Below are 15,112 nucleotides of genomic sequence, written 5' to 3' on the forward strand. Positions count from 1 at the left end.
GGCATAGAACACAGCGATGAAGAAAAACGCGAACACAAAAAGGCAGTGCTGAAGTATATGAACGTGCAGTACAGAACCAAAATAAATGCAGTACAATTGTAATTTGCTAAGCAGTGCAGTCCCATACAATGAAAAAAAGGATTGCATAAAAGCAAAAACACAGAAACAAAAATGAGAACTGTACATGCAGTACGGAATGCGTGCACATGCAGTACATAACCCTGATCAATGCAGTGCACGCATGATTTACTAAAAGCAGTGCACGCCCCGACATTGAAAAAAATACAAAGAAAAAAATTAACCACCCAGGTGCTACGGGCCCCAGCCAGTCTCGCAATAGGTCTGCGCCCACAGAAGGCGAGTCGTTTTGAGTCACAATGCATGGGGCCGGCCACACATGGGCCCACAGGTCAGAGAGCATAGAGCTGCGAGCGCCGTGTGTAAGCACCCAAATAAGTAACCAGAGGAGTTCGACTGCAATGCCTCGCCAGTGCTTATAAACAGGTCGAGCGCGCCTTCTGGCGGCGAGGTGGGACTAAACATTAGAGCGCACACACAGCGCACCGGGGATCAGCCGTGCTCACAGGCCGGCTTGGGCCCAAATGTGTGTCTTCACTACCCGAACACAGGCCCAACAAGGCCAACTAAGAAAATACCATAAGTTCAAAAAAAAGTGGGGGGTGTCTTACACGATGCAGTTCGGTGTAGCAATCCAGTTCCGAATTACCTACATGAATAAATACACGCGCGTAGATCACAATGAAAAACACCAAAGCCTATAGCAAGGACACGCAAAAAACGGTGAAGTACACACATGTAGACACAAGTGCAGTTCTGCATTGTACGCGATGCAGTGAGGAAATATAAGCAATGCAGTTCTGTTATCACGCAGTATACATATATAAAACGTGACAAAATGCCCGTTCGCACGGTAAAGTGGTGGTTAGAAAAAAATTACTGATCAAAAATAAATAAAACAACCTTAAAAAACCCATGTTCACATACAACCACCCAATCGGAGCAGTTCCATCGCCACAAGCCCACGATCATCGATGCAACACCAACCCACGATCTGCACAATCGCATCGTCAGTGAGATCATGCAGTTCATCCGACGCGGCCATCCCACCCCGCGGCCTCCCCTTAAATTCAGACCCCTGCCAAAGGTCTTCTCATCCACAACAACACAAGTATCCATTACGCTGCCACCAAATCGCTCCATATCCATGCAAAAGCACCAAGCCCTGCTACCCGTGATGGCATTCACCGACGAGTACAAGGGCGACAAGGCCGTGGAGGCACACGACAACACCAAGTTGCACGTCATCCACACCAACGACAAGAAGCAGATGGCGATATCCCTCGCGCAATACAAGCGCCACCTCAGCCTCCAGCGCCACAAGATCGTCGGCATTGATCTCGAGTACGACAACGAGCCTGAAGCGACACAGAAACCCGCCCTCTGCCAGTTCTCCATTGGCCAGAATCATAGGGCGCTGCTCTTCCAAATGAGCACCTCTGAAAGGTGCACCGTCTTCGACAACTTCCTCGCCAACCCCAGGTACACTTCGCAGGCTTCTCCATCGACGGTGACAAAACTAGGCTAGAGCGCGTCAAATTGGAGGTCGCCAACTTCGTCGACATCCAGAAGGAGTGGAGGGTGCCTTGATAATCCCCAAGTGCAGGGAATCATCGTAGCAATTCGCAAAGGTGGAAGTGATAAGTATGGAGTGTCGAACCCACAAAGAGCTAAAGGTAAGATCAATATTCTCTCAAGCCCTATCTGCCACTGATACGACTCTACGTGCATCGAACGTTTGCTTCCAACTAGAAACAAGAAATAAAATTGTGTTGCGCGTATAAAGAGGATAACTTTGTATGATATCGGAGAGCTAAAATATAAAAGTAGGTGATGTTATCATAAAGTTAGAATATATTACTAAATAATATAAATAGCGAGTGTGGAATAATGGTGGATCGGTGTGCGGAATTGTCCTAAGCAATTGTTAACAAGATCGGTAGTCGTCATTGCAATTTGATATGAGGGAGAGGCATAAGCTAACATACGTTTCCATCCTTGGATCATATGCACTTATGATTGGAACTCTAGCAAGAGTCCGCAAATACTAAAGATCATTAAGGTAAAAACCCAACCATAGCATTAAAGCATCAAGTCCCCTTTTATCCCATACGCAACAACCCCCTTACTCGGGTTTGTGTTTCCGTCACTCACGCAACCCACTATAAGTGAATCATGCACGTATTGCAACACCCTACAGCGGGAATCCCTCATGCTTGCGCGACACAGAGGGCACCATAGGACAGCACCAAAATAAAACATACAACTCGTACCAATCTAGATCACCAATCAACTCAAGGACAAAAGATATCTACTCAAAGCATCATAGGATGGCAACACATCATTGGATGAAAATATGTGGCATAAAGCACCATGTTCAAATAGGGATTACAGCAGGGTGCGGGAGAGTGGACCACGTAAAAGAGATGAGGATGGTGATGATGATGGTGATGTTGATGAAGACGATCACCGCGGCGATGATTGCCCTCCCGATGGCACTCCGGTGCCACCAAGAGAGAAGAGGAGAGGTTCTCCCCCTTGTGCTTCCTCCTCCATGGCTTTCCCCCTCTGGTCCTTGGCCTTCATGGCGATGATGGCCCCTCCAAGATCCTCCTCCATGGCTTTCGGTGATGATGGCCCCCTCCGGCAGGGTGCCAGAGAGGGCCTAGATTGATTTCTCGTGGCTACAGAGGCTTGCGGCGGCGGAACTTCCGATCCCTGTTAATTCCTGAAGGTTTCTATATTTATAGGAATATTTGGCATTGGTTTCACGTCAAGGGGGCCTCCGGGCTGTCCACGAGATAGGGGGCGTGCCCTAGGGGGGGCGCCCCCCACTCTCGTGGGCAGCCCGGGACTCCTCTGGCCCAACTCCGATGCTCTATGGTCTTCTTTTGGTCCAGAAAAAATCCTCAAAAATTGGCACATCATTTGGACTCCGTTTGATATCCCTTTTCTATAAAACACAAAAACAAGGAGAAAACAGAAACTAGCACTGGGCTCTAGGTTAATAGGTTAGTCCCAAAAATCATATAAAATGACATATAAATCATCATAGAAGGATAATATAATAGCATGAATACTTCATAAATTATAGATACGTTGGAGACGTATTAGCATCCCCAAGCTTAATTCCTGCTCGTCCTCGAGTAGGTAAATGATAAAAGAAATAATTTATGAAGTGTGAATGATAGTAGGTGCACAAGTTTGATCAAAGATAATTTCAATTACCTTTTCTAGCATCAACATGTGTCATAATAGTAGCTTATCTCATAAAACTTTTCATGATCAAGTAACAATCTATTCACAATGTCAAGTATGGTTCAGAAACTTCATTGAGAACTAACAAACTATAATCTCAGTCATTGAAGCAATTGCAATTTATCATAACATCAGAAAGAGTCAAGAATAGAGCTTTTCAGCAAGTCCACATACTCAACTATCATATAGTCTTCTACAATAGCTAAAACTCACGCAATACTTGTGGTTATGGAGTTTCAGCCAGACACTAAGAAAGATAGGGGCTTATTGTATTGCCTCCCAACGTATTCACCTTTAGGTGATGTCAAAAATAATAGCCCATGCTAACTTACATCCAATTTGATATATTTATCATGATCTTTGAAACACGAGGAGCTTGCCAAAGGATAAAATGAAAAAGGGAAAGGTGAGGATCACCTTACCTCAAGCATAAAGTAAAAGCATAAAGTAAAAGATAGGCCCTTCACAGAGGGAAGAAGAGGTTGTCATGCACTTTTAGGGTTGGATACACAAAATCTTAATGCGAAAGAACGTCACTTTATATTGCCCCTTGTATGTGGACCTTTATTATGCAGTTCGTCGCTTTTATTACTTCCACAACAAGATCGTACAAAGTTTATTTTCTCCACACTAATAAGTTATGCATATTTAGAGAGCATTTTTTATTGCTTGCACCGATGACAACTTACTTGAAGGATCTTACTCAATCCATAGGTAGATATGGTGGACTCTCATGGCAAAACTGGGTTTAAGGATATTTGGAAGCACAAGTAGTATCTCTACTTGGTGCTAGGAATTTTTGGCTAGCATGAGGGGGAAAGGCAAGCTCAACATGTTTGGAAGGTCAATGACATTATACTTTAACTGAGATGTCAGAAAACATAAACCACTATGTTGTCTTCCTTGTCCAACGTCTACTCTTTTAGCATGTCATACTTAATGAGTGCTCCCAATCATAAAAGATGTCCAAGATAATATATTTGTATGTGAACCTCTCTTTCCTTATATCTTCCTATTAATTGCAACGATGACCAAAACTACGTTTGCCAACTCTCAACAATTTGTATGCCTCATACTCTTTATATGTGAAGTCATTACTATCCATGTTATAAGCAAATGAAACATATATAAATTCAGATTCATGACATTCAACTCATTAAACCATTTACTCATAGGATATAAGTGAAGCACACGAGTAAATGAAAAACTACTCCAAAAGATATGAGTGAAAGACACTGAGTAGTCAAATAATTAACTAGCCATGGGAGGGTTCCGTTTTTTTGTTCAATAATTAGATCCAATGATTTTATTCAAACAGCAAGTAAAATTGAAATAAAATGACATTGCAAGGAAAGCACAACTCATGTGAAGAGGCAAAAACTTAGGCTCAACCTATACTAACCGATAGTTGTTTGAACAAGAGAGGTGGGATGCCTACCAGGGCATCCCCAAGCTTAGATGCTTGAGACTTCTTGAAATATTATCTTGGGGTGCCTTGGGCATCCCCAAGCTTGAGCTTTATGTCTCCTTAATTCCTCTCATATCACGGTTTCTCTTTTTATCTAAAGCTTCATTCACAACAAACTCAACAAGAACTCGTGAGATGGGTTAGTATAAACCAATACAAAACCTTATCATTTTCTACTGTAAAAAATCACTAAAATTATTATTCAACATTTAATACTAAATGCCTCTGCATATTTAATACTCCTATCCTCAAATAGAATCATTAAACAAGCAAACATACGCAAACAATGCAAACATAACAGCAATCTGCCAAAACAGTACAGTCTGTAAAGAATGCAAGAGTATCAATACTTCCCTAACTCCAAAAATTAAAAGAGAAAATTCCCACTGTAATAAGTTCATAAGAGCTTAATATGCAAAAAGATTCAACATTATACCATTCTCTGACTTTTCTAGGGAATTTTTGCAACAGCGGTAAACTTTCTGTTTTGAAACAGCAACATGTATACTAGCAAACTAAGCATGGTAAAGGCTATCCTTGACATTTTTATTGAAACTAAAGATGCAAAACATTATTCTAAATAACATAAAGCAAATACTAACAAGAGGAAATGATGCTCCTAGAAAAACACATATCATGTGGTGAATAAAAATATAGCTCCAAGTAAAGTTACCGATGAACGTAGACGAAAGAGGGGATGCCTTCCGGGGCATTCCCAAGCTTAGGCTCTTGGTTGTCCTTGAATATTACCTTGGGGTGCCTTGGGCGTCCCCAGGATTAGGGTCTTGCCACTCCTTATTCCATATTCCATCGAATCTTCACCCAAAACTTGAAAACTTCAACCACACAAAACTCAACCAAACTTCGTGAGATAGGTTAGTATAATAAAGAGTAAACCATGCACTTTGGTACTGTAAAAGACAAGGTTCATAATTGTTTTCACATAATTCCTACTGTACCATATTATTTCTACAATTTATATTGATAAATATAAGCCATATAAACTAGAAAACAAGCAAACTATGCAATGAAAATAGAATCCGTCAGAAACAGAACAGTCTGTAATGATCTGAACAATAACCATACTTATGCTACTCCAAAAATTATGAAATAAATTGGTGGACTTGTGGAATTTGTCTATTAATCTTCTGCAAAAATAATCAACTCAAAATCACTCTTCTGTAAAAAATGACAGCTAATCTCGTGAGCACAAAGTTTCTGCTTTTTACAGCAAGATCACATTAACTTTCACCCAAGTCTTCCCAAAGGTCTTACTTGGCACTTTATTGAAACAAAAGCTATAAAACATGATTACTACAGTAGATTAATCATGTATACACACAAAAACAGTAAGGATAAACATTGGGTTGTCTCCGAACAAGCGCTTTTCTTTAATGCCTTTTAGCTAGGCATGATGATTTCAATGATGCTCGCATAAAAGAAAAGAGTTGAAACACAAAGAGAGCATCATGAAGAATATGACTAGAACATTTAAATCTAACCCACTTCCTATGCCTAGAGATTTTGTGAGCACACAATTTATAGGAACAAAAGTCAACTAGCATAGGAAGGCAAAACAAGTATAGCTTCAAAACTTTAAGCATATAGAGACGAAACTTGATATTATTGCAACTCCTACAAGCACATATTCCTCCCTCATAATAATTTTCAGTAGTATCATGGATAGCAACTTTGTTCTCAAACTCAATTGGAACCTCTTCCGAAATAGTGGAATACTAACTAAAGTTGACACTCTTCGAAATCCACTTTCATAAATATCGTACGAAGATTCAACACCCTCCAAGATAGTGGGATCACTAATTCCTAAAGTTGACACTCTTCCAAACCCACTTTAAATTATAGTATTATTAATACTCCAAAAGATATAAGTGAAGTTCCTGGAGCATTTTACAATTAATATAAACTAGCCAATATCCAAGCTCAAAATATATAAGTGAAGCGCACAAAGCATTCTACAAAACCATACACAAACGATTTAAGTGAAGCACAAAGAGGAATTCTATAAGATCATACTTAAAAAATATAAGTGAAGCACATGAAGAATTCTGTAAATCAATGAAGTGATAGCTCATACTAGCATGATCCTTAAAGAAAAATACAAACACAAAGGACACAAATCATGTGAACAAAACAAAAACCGAGGTATACCGATATTTGTTGAAGAAGAAAGATGGGATGCCAACCGGGGCATCCCCAAGCTTAGATGCTTGAGTATCCTTTGAAATATTTACTTGGGGTGCCTTGGGAATCCCCAAGCTTGAACTCTTGTCTCTCTTTATTCTTCTCACATCGGTAAGTCCTCGTTCTTCAAACACTTCATTCACAAAAAACTTAAACAAAAACTTGTGAGATCCGTTAGTGTAATAAAGCAAACTACCACTTTAAGGTACTGTAATTAACTCATTATTTGTTTATATTGGTGTTAAACCTACTGTATTCCAACTTCTCTATTGTTCATACCCTACATACTAGCCATAGACGCATCAAAATAAGCAAACAACACACGAAAAACAGAATCTGTCAAGAACAGGACAGTCTGTAGTAATCAGGAAGTTTAGTAAACTTCTATAACTCCAACAATTATGAAATAAATTTGACAATTTGAAAATTTGAACAGAAGTAATGTGCAAAAAGTTTCAGACCCATTTGACTTTCCAGTAAAAAATGTAAATTCAAGCACTACAGCCAAAGTTTCTGTTTTTGTTCTGCACATAGTAAGCAAGCAATCTTATCACACTAAAACCCAAGCGTGGCACATTATTTTTATAATACAATGGATATATACAAGGGGATAATTATTTACAGAGAAACTTCCATGAAAAATTATACATTGTTTCCGTGAGCATGAACACAAGTGCTCAAGGTCGACCCCAAACTTCTTCAATGCATAACTTTCCAATCACTTCTCTTTTTGAAAAACTTTTTTTAGGCATGAGAGGCGAGTAATTCTTTTTGGTATTTTCATTATTTTTAATTTTTTTTGTATGTTTCACCCACAACTAAACAGAAATAAAAAGGAAAAACAAAATCTACTTAGTGAAGAAAGCAAACAAGTACACACGAGAATATCAACCCCACGCTATTGCTCCCCGACAACGGCGCCAGAAAAGAGCTTGATAATCCCCAAGTGCAGGGAATCATCGTAGCAATTCCCAAAGGTGGAAGTGATAAGTATGGAGTGTCGAACCCAGAAAGAGCTAAAGGTAAGATCATTATTCTCTCAAACCCTATCTGCCACTGATACGACTCTACGTGCACTGAATGTTTGCTTCCAACAAGAAACAAGAAATAAAACTGTGTTGCGGGTATAAAGAGGATAACTTTGTATGATATCGGAGAGCTAAAATATAAAAGTAGGTGTTGTTATCATAAAGTTAGAATATATTACTAAATAATATAAATAGCGAGTGTAGAATAATGGTGGATCGGTGTGCGGAATTGTCCTAAGCAATTGTTAACAAGATCGGTAGTCGTCATTGCAATTTCATATGAGGGAGAGGCATAAGCTAACATACTTTTCCATCCTTGGATCATATGCACTTATGATTGGAACTCTAGCAAGCATCCGCAAATACTAAAGATCATTAAGGTAAAAACCCAACCATAGCATTAAAGCATCAAGTCCCCTTTTATCCCATACGCAACAACCCCCGTACTCGAGTTTGTGTTTCCGTCACTCACGCAACCCACTATAAGTGAATCATGCACGTATTGCAACACCCTACAGCGGGAATCCCTCACGCTTGCGCGACTCGGAGGGCACCATAGGACAGCACCAGAATAAAACATACAACTCGTACCAATCTAGATCACCAATCAACTCAAGGACAAAATATATCTACTCAAAACATCATAGGATGGCAACACATCATTGGATCATAATATGTGGCATAAAGCACCATGTTCAAGTAGGGATTACAGCGGGGTGCGGGAGAGTGGACCGCGTAAAAGATATGAGGATGGTGATGATGATGGTGATGTTGATGAAGACGATCACCGCGGCGATGATTCCCCTCCCGATGGGACTCCGGTGCCACCAAGAGAGAGGAGGAGAGGTTCTCCCCCTTGTCCTTCCTCCTCCATGGCTTTCCCCCTCAGGTCCTTGTCCTTCATGGCGATGATGGCCCCTCCGAGATCCTCCTCCATGGCCTCCGGTGATGATGGCCCCCTCCGTTAGGGTGCCAGAGAGGGCCTAGATTGATTTCTCGTGGCTACAGAGGCTTGCGGCGGCGGAACTTCCGATCCCTATTAATTCCCGAAGGTTTCTGTATTTATAGGAATATTTGGCGTTGGTTTCACATCTAGGGGGCCTCCGGGCTGTCCACGAGATAGGGGGCGTGCCCTGGGGGGGCACCCCCCACTCTCGTGGGCAGCCCGGGACTCCTCTGGCCCAACTCTGATGCTCTGTGGTCTTCTTTTGGTCCAGAAAAAATCCTCAAAAATTGGCACGTCATTTGGACTCCGTTTGATATCCCTTTTCTGTAAAACACAAAAACAAGGAGAAAACAGAAACTGGCACTGGGCTCTAGGTTAATAGGTTAGTCCCAAAAATCATATAAAATAACATATAAATGCATATAAATCATCATATAAGGATAATATAATAACATGAATACTTCATAAATTATAGATACGTTGGAGACGTATCATGCCCGAGGCAACCAAGGCATTGGACTCCCTTGGAGACTTATCCGGCATGCTCATCGACGACTACTACAACAACATGAAGAAGAAGATCACCGACGAGGAGCACAGGCGCTGGGCCACCCTGCCTCTGTCCATGAGGCACATCGAGTACGTGGCAAAGGACGCCTATGCAACATACGAGATATGGAACCGCATCACCCTCACCCAGCACGGCCTTCGTCGTGCAAAGCTGGAGAAGGAGGACCCCACCAAGAAGCGCGCCAGGAGCAGCTGGGGATGGGAAGAGCCTAACTGGTGAAGAAGAAGATGGTGCCGGCCAAGAGCCAACAATGCCAACGTCGTTTTAGAATTATCATCAAATTTGCTTTATGTTGTTTACTTATGTATCATTAGTTTGCTTGTGTGCTGAACTTAGTTTGCTTGCCATGAAGAATCGCTTGTAATGATGAACTTTGATTATGTTAGATTGCTTTCTATTCAACTTAGTTTGCTGATGATGAAATTGTCGTACAGAATACCTGTGATAATTTTTTTTCTGTTGTCTACTCATGTATCATTAGATTCGAGCAGTGCACAAAACGAAAAAAGTTGCAGTGTGCAAAAAGGACGCATGTAGTGCAAATTGTATACGAATGCAGTACAGACTCTGTCGAATGAAGTTTTAATATAACCAACAAAGCAGTGCATGAACCTAAATTTGAAAAAAGAATACATAAGAGAAAAAACACAAAAAGAAAAACGCAAACACGTAAATAATCAATGCAGTGCAGAAATATATGAACGTGCAGTACATAACCATAATCAATGCATTACACGTATGTTTTACTAAGCAGTGCACTCCCATACATTGGAAAAAGATTACATAATAGCAAAAACACGGAAACAAAAAATGAGAACTGTACATGCAGTACGGAATGCGTGCACATGCAGTACATAACACTGATCAATGCAGTGCACGCCCCGACATTGAAAAAAATACCTAAGACAGAAAAATACAAATAAAAAAATTAACCACCCTGGTGCTTCTGGCCCCAGCCAGTCTCGTAATAGGTCTGCGCCCACAAATGGCGAGTCGTTCTAAGTCACAATGCATGGGGCCGGCCACACATGGGCCCACAGGTCAGAGAGCATAGAGCTGCGAGCGCCGTGTATAAGCGCCCAAATAAGTAACAAGAGGAGTTTGACCGATGTGCCTCGCCAGCACTTATAAATAGGTCGGGCGCGCCTTCCGCGGGCGAGGTGGGACTAAACATTAGGCCGCACACACAGCGCACCGGGAACCAGCCGTGCTCACAGGCCGACTTGGGCCCAAATGAGTCTTCACTACCCGAACACAGGGCAAACAAACAAAAGAGAGGCCACTGAAAATTTAAAAAAAATTCCTACATACCATACACAAACAAAGGCCCAACCACGCGTTCCGCAGTTCGTCGTGATATGACAATGCAGTTCGCTATTTTCAAGTAAGCAGTCATGTTGCTTCTCAAATGCATTCGTGTACACTGAATCAGAACCAATCCACCACCTAACACCAACCATAACATTTATTACTTCCATTGCTCAATTGGTTGCATAAAAACGTATCCATTCATGCTCCAGACTAACACAACATTCCTCATTTTCTTCAAATCGTAGATCTAGGGTTCATCCCATCCACAACTCTTCTCTGGAATTCCACTGAACCCGCCAGGGACTATAAGTGCGGGTGTTTGGCAAGGATGGCACCGGTAGCGGACACATGCGTGTATGCAGAAGGTCTAGAGCTCACCAACACCGAGTGGCGCAGCACGATCGGGTGCCTGATGATACCCAACAGGGGGTTTCGTGCGCCATTTCTTCATCGCCTCACAACAGCAGATCTGTAGGAAAGTTGGGTATGTTTTTCCCCTCACAATTGTCGACATAATCTAGCCTGCAAATCCACATCTGAATATATAGTTCAATCAATTTGTTCAGTAGTGTCAACACAATTACAAAACAACATTTGTATTATTGTTCAGATCTGTTAGCTATCTTTCTTCAGTACCACACCAGGTATCGACACTAGTTAGATCAGAATCCCAACACACGAACAAAAAAAGGGTCAGTAGATAAGCGTTGCAGTTATCTTAACATGCTGGCGAAGTACACTATTACTAACATTGTAGTGCAAGCATGTTGCAGTATAATATATATCCTGGTAAAACTAGGGGTCAATTGCGTATATAAGTTTTTTCATAGATTGCAACTACTTTAGAAAATAGCAGTCATATATATGTAACTATTTAAGTCAACATCAATAGATCATACTAAGTATAAAAGAAAAACATTTGTTGTTTACTTATAAAATTCTTTTTCCACCCATTCCAATATGCAGAAACTGCCATCCACAATAAAATTTCCTGCTCCGAGTTCAGGGAAGGTTACTTTGGAGACAGAACACAAGAATGGGTATGTAGTGCAAGCTGACTACCACATTGACTTTCAAAACTGCATCAACATAACTACTGGTTGGAAAGATTTTGTCTCCCAAAATGGCTTTGAGGTCGGAGAAGTGGTCGTGGTGTTTTTCTACAAAGAAGAAGACTCCATCAAGTTTACAATATTTGCACTCTAGGCTGTCTAATATGAAGCAACCAATATTTCTAATGCTTTGGTTATGCTGTATGCTTTTAAAATTATGTCCATCAGACAATTGGAATGATGCCTATTTAAAGTATGCAACCTCAACTGCGTCATTTTATCATCCTTTTTAGACAAACTTGCTGTTGGCAGTAATGCAGTTCTCTCAAACACATAGTGTGGTACTAATAATAATAAAAGCAGCCCTCTGATCAGTAACAAGGAAATGCAAATGGTCGAAACTTTGCAGTTAACATACCATGTTCAAAAACAATTCTCATAGTATGCAGTTCAAAAAAATTCTTATAATAACTATTCAGCTAACAAAAGCGTATAATGGACCACCCATTCTAATAGCAGAATAGAAAATTAACAAGACTACTAATGCAGTACGGAAATGCATATTATGCAGTCATCTAGAACACAGAATGTAGTTTAAGAAAATGAGAAATCTCATAAGCAGCCATAACCACTGTAATGCAGCTACAATGAAGTACACTACCAAAGAAAATGCAATGCACTACAACATATGCCACGACTACAACAAATAAAATTGAAGCAGTAAAACTACAGACATGTGATAGACTAACAGAGGTGTCAATTTCACTCGCAATTCCATAACTCGCCTAAAACTATATAATATACCGGCTATATATATATCATCGGTTCTACGAGAAATTCTATTTATATATATGCATAACGTGTACAATATGTAGTATCGTAAACTACCAGCAAATGAAAAAGAATTAAATGGAAAAAGATAAAGGAAAAAGAAATCATAAGCCCAAAACCCCCCTAAACCTTTAGTACCGGTTGGTGTATCCAACCGGTACTAAAGGTCTCCCAGCCCCCGGCGTAGACTCGTGGTGGCCCTTTAGTGGCGGTTCGTACTGAATCGGGACTAAATGGAGGACCTTTAGTCCCCACCTGGTAGTCCCGGTTCCACAAGTGACACTAAAGGCCCTTATGAACCGGTAATAAAGCTCTGTTCTCTAATAGTGTTTGCTTCAATGGAAATAAGCTGTCAATAGAAATTAGTTGCCAACTATATTTAAATAAACAATATAAATCACTTAATAAATATGGTTGAGAAACCCACATAATAGTAGAACTGGAGGCGTCTGCACATCGACCCAGATGTCGATATTACCTTCAATTTCATCTTCCGGACGAATAACAAAGGTGATAACCATATTAGGCTCAAATGCATAAGCCTTGCATAGTGCTCTCCAATTTTTGCATTCAAAATAGGAGTAGGTGTCTGCATTGTATAATTTTGCGGCAGAAGTATAACCATGCTCGGTCCTCAAGTGAACTCTCTTTACCTCCATACTTTCCACAGTACTGAAACCAATCTTATCCAAGACATAGATTCTTGGATGACAGGGGATACCCTGATAGAATTGTAAAATATTAAAATTATAAGTTGAAGAAAAAAAGCAGAAGTAGCAGAAGTCATGCTTAATTACGAAAAAAGACTTGTCGTTGTGACTTACTGTATCCACTTCAAAGTTCTCATCCAGCACGATGCAGAAGCACCTACCACCAACTAGCTGAGGCCTGTCGCACATGACGCGCTCGTCTTCACAATATTCACACATACGGAATTCCCTTTCGTCATCAGACATTTCCTATATATGTTCATATTTGAAACATTCAAAATTAGTCGAAGGCAACTACCAGGAAACTCAAAACACAAATCACTATTACTCAATATGCAACAGGTTGACTTTAGGTCTGTCGAGTCTTCCTTCCTAAACTCTCATCTCACGTATATGGTGGGCACTCCCTCTCTGATATTGCGACCGTTGGTGATGGTCGCTACTTCTCCTTTCCCTAGTGCATTAAAATATCTAGCACAAGGAAAAGAAGGAGAAGCGACCCCCACGACAATAGTCGGCATTCTTTTTCTCTCATATATGGTGGACACTCCCTCACTGATTTTTCGACCATCGATGATGGTCGCTACTCCTTCTTCCCCTAGTGCATAAAAAAGGTCTAGCACAAAGAGAAGAAGGAGAAGCGACCCCCATGATAACAGTCGGCATTCTTCTTCTCTCAGATATGGTGGAGACTCTCCCACACTGATTTCTTGACTACCATATATGGAGCCCCGACAGACTTAAAGTCAACTCGAAATGTGATTTAATTCTCTTTCTAACAAATCCGGGACACTCGATATTTCCTACATATTCTAGCACAAGTCATGCTTAAATTCACGAAAAAATCCGGCATGACCTTTGCTAAAATAGGACATATCAAGTGCCTGAAATTTGCCGGGAAGGAAATGAATCAACACTTCGGCAAAACATAGGCCACTCGGAAATGAATCAACACTACGCATGAGCATAAACTTGTGCTCATTGCATTTCAATGGTTCAATATTGACAAAAAAATCAATATTTCTTATAACCCGAACATTTCATTTGGTTAAGAAGCATAACTAAATTCTCTAGTTCTACTCTATTCAACACTGAGGAGTGGAGAAGGAGGAGGTGGACTTTTAGCTCACCGACTCGGGTGTAGAGCAAGTAGAGGTAGCTCGGATGACGATCACTCCAAGGAGACGCGACTCTACAAAGCCTGCATATTCCATCGAGTAAAACTTTAATTAGATCATCAAATCTCATATAGGATTATTTGATGACAAAGTGATAATGACATAAATTCAACTAGTTCTATTAATTCAACTAGTTCAACTAAGCACTTACTAAAAATAAACTAGTTTTATTAACTTTCTTACTAAAAATAAACTAGTTCTATAGTAAAATTTTAATTTGATCATCAAATCTCATACAACTAAATTTTCTTACTAAAAATAAACTAGTTCTATTAATTCAACTATTTCAAGTAAGCACTTACTATAAATAAAAATAATTAATTTTCATACTAATTCCACTAGTTCTACTAAGCACTTCCTAAATAAACTATTTCTATTAAATACTTACTAAAAACGGTAAAAACCAGTAAAAACATAGAGGAGGAGGGGGAGGAGGGAGGAGGAGGAGTGAGGAGGGGTGGGAGGAACAAGGAGAGAGG

This window comes from Triticum dicoccoides, chromosome 2B (assembly GCF_002162155.2).
Source record: "Triticum dicoccoides isolate Atlit2015 ecotype Zavitan chromosome 2B, WEW_v2.0, whole genome shotgun sequence".
Taxonomy (NCBI): Eukaryota; Viridiplantae; Streptophyta; class Magnoliopsida; order Poales; family Poaceae; genus Triticum; species Triticum dicoccoides.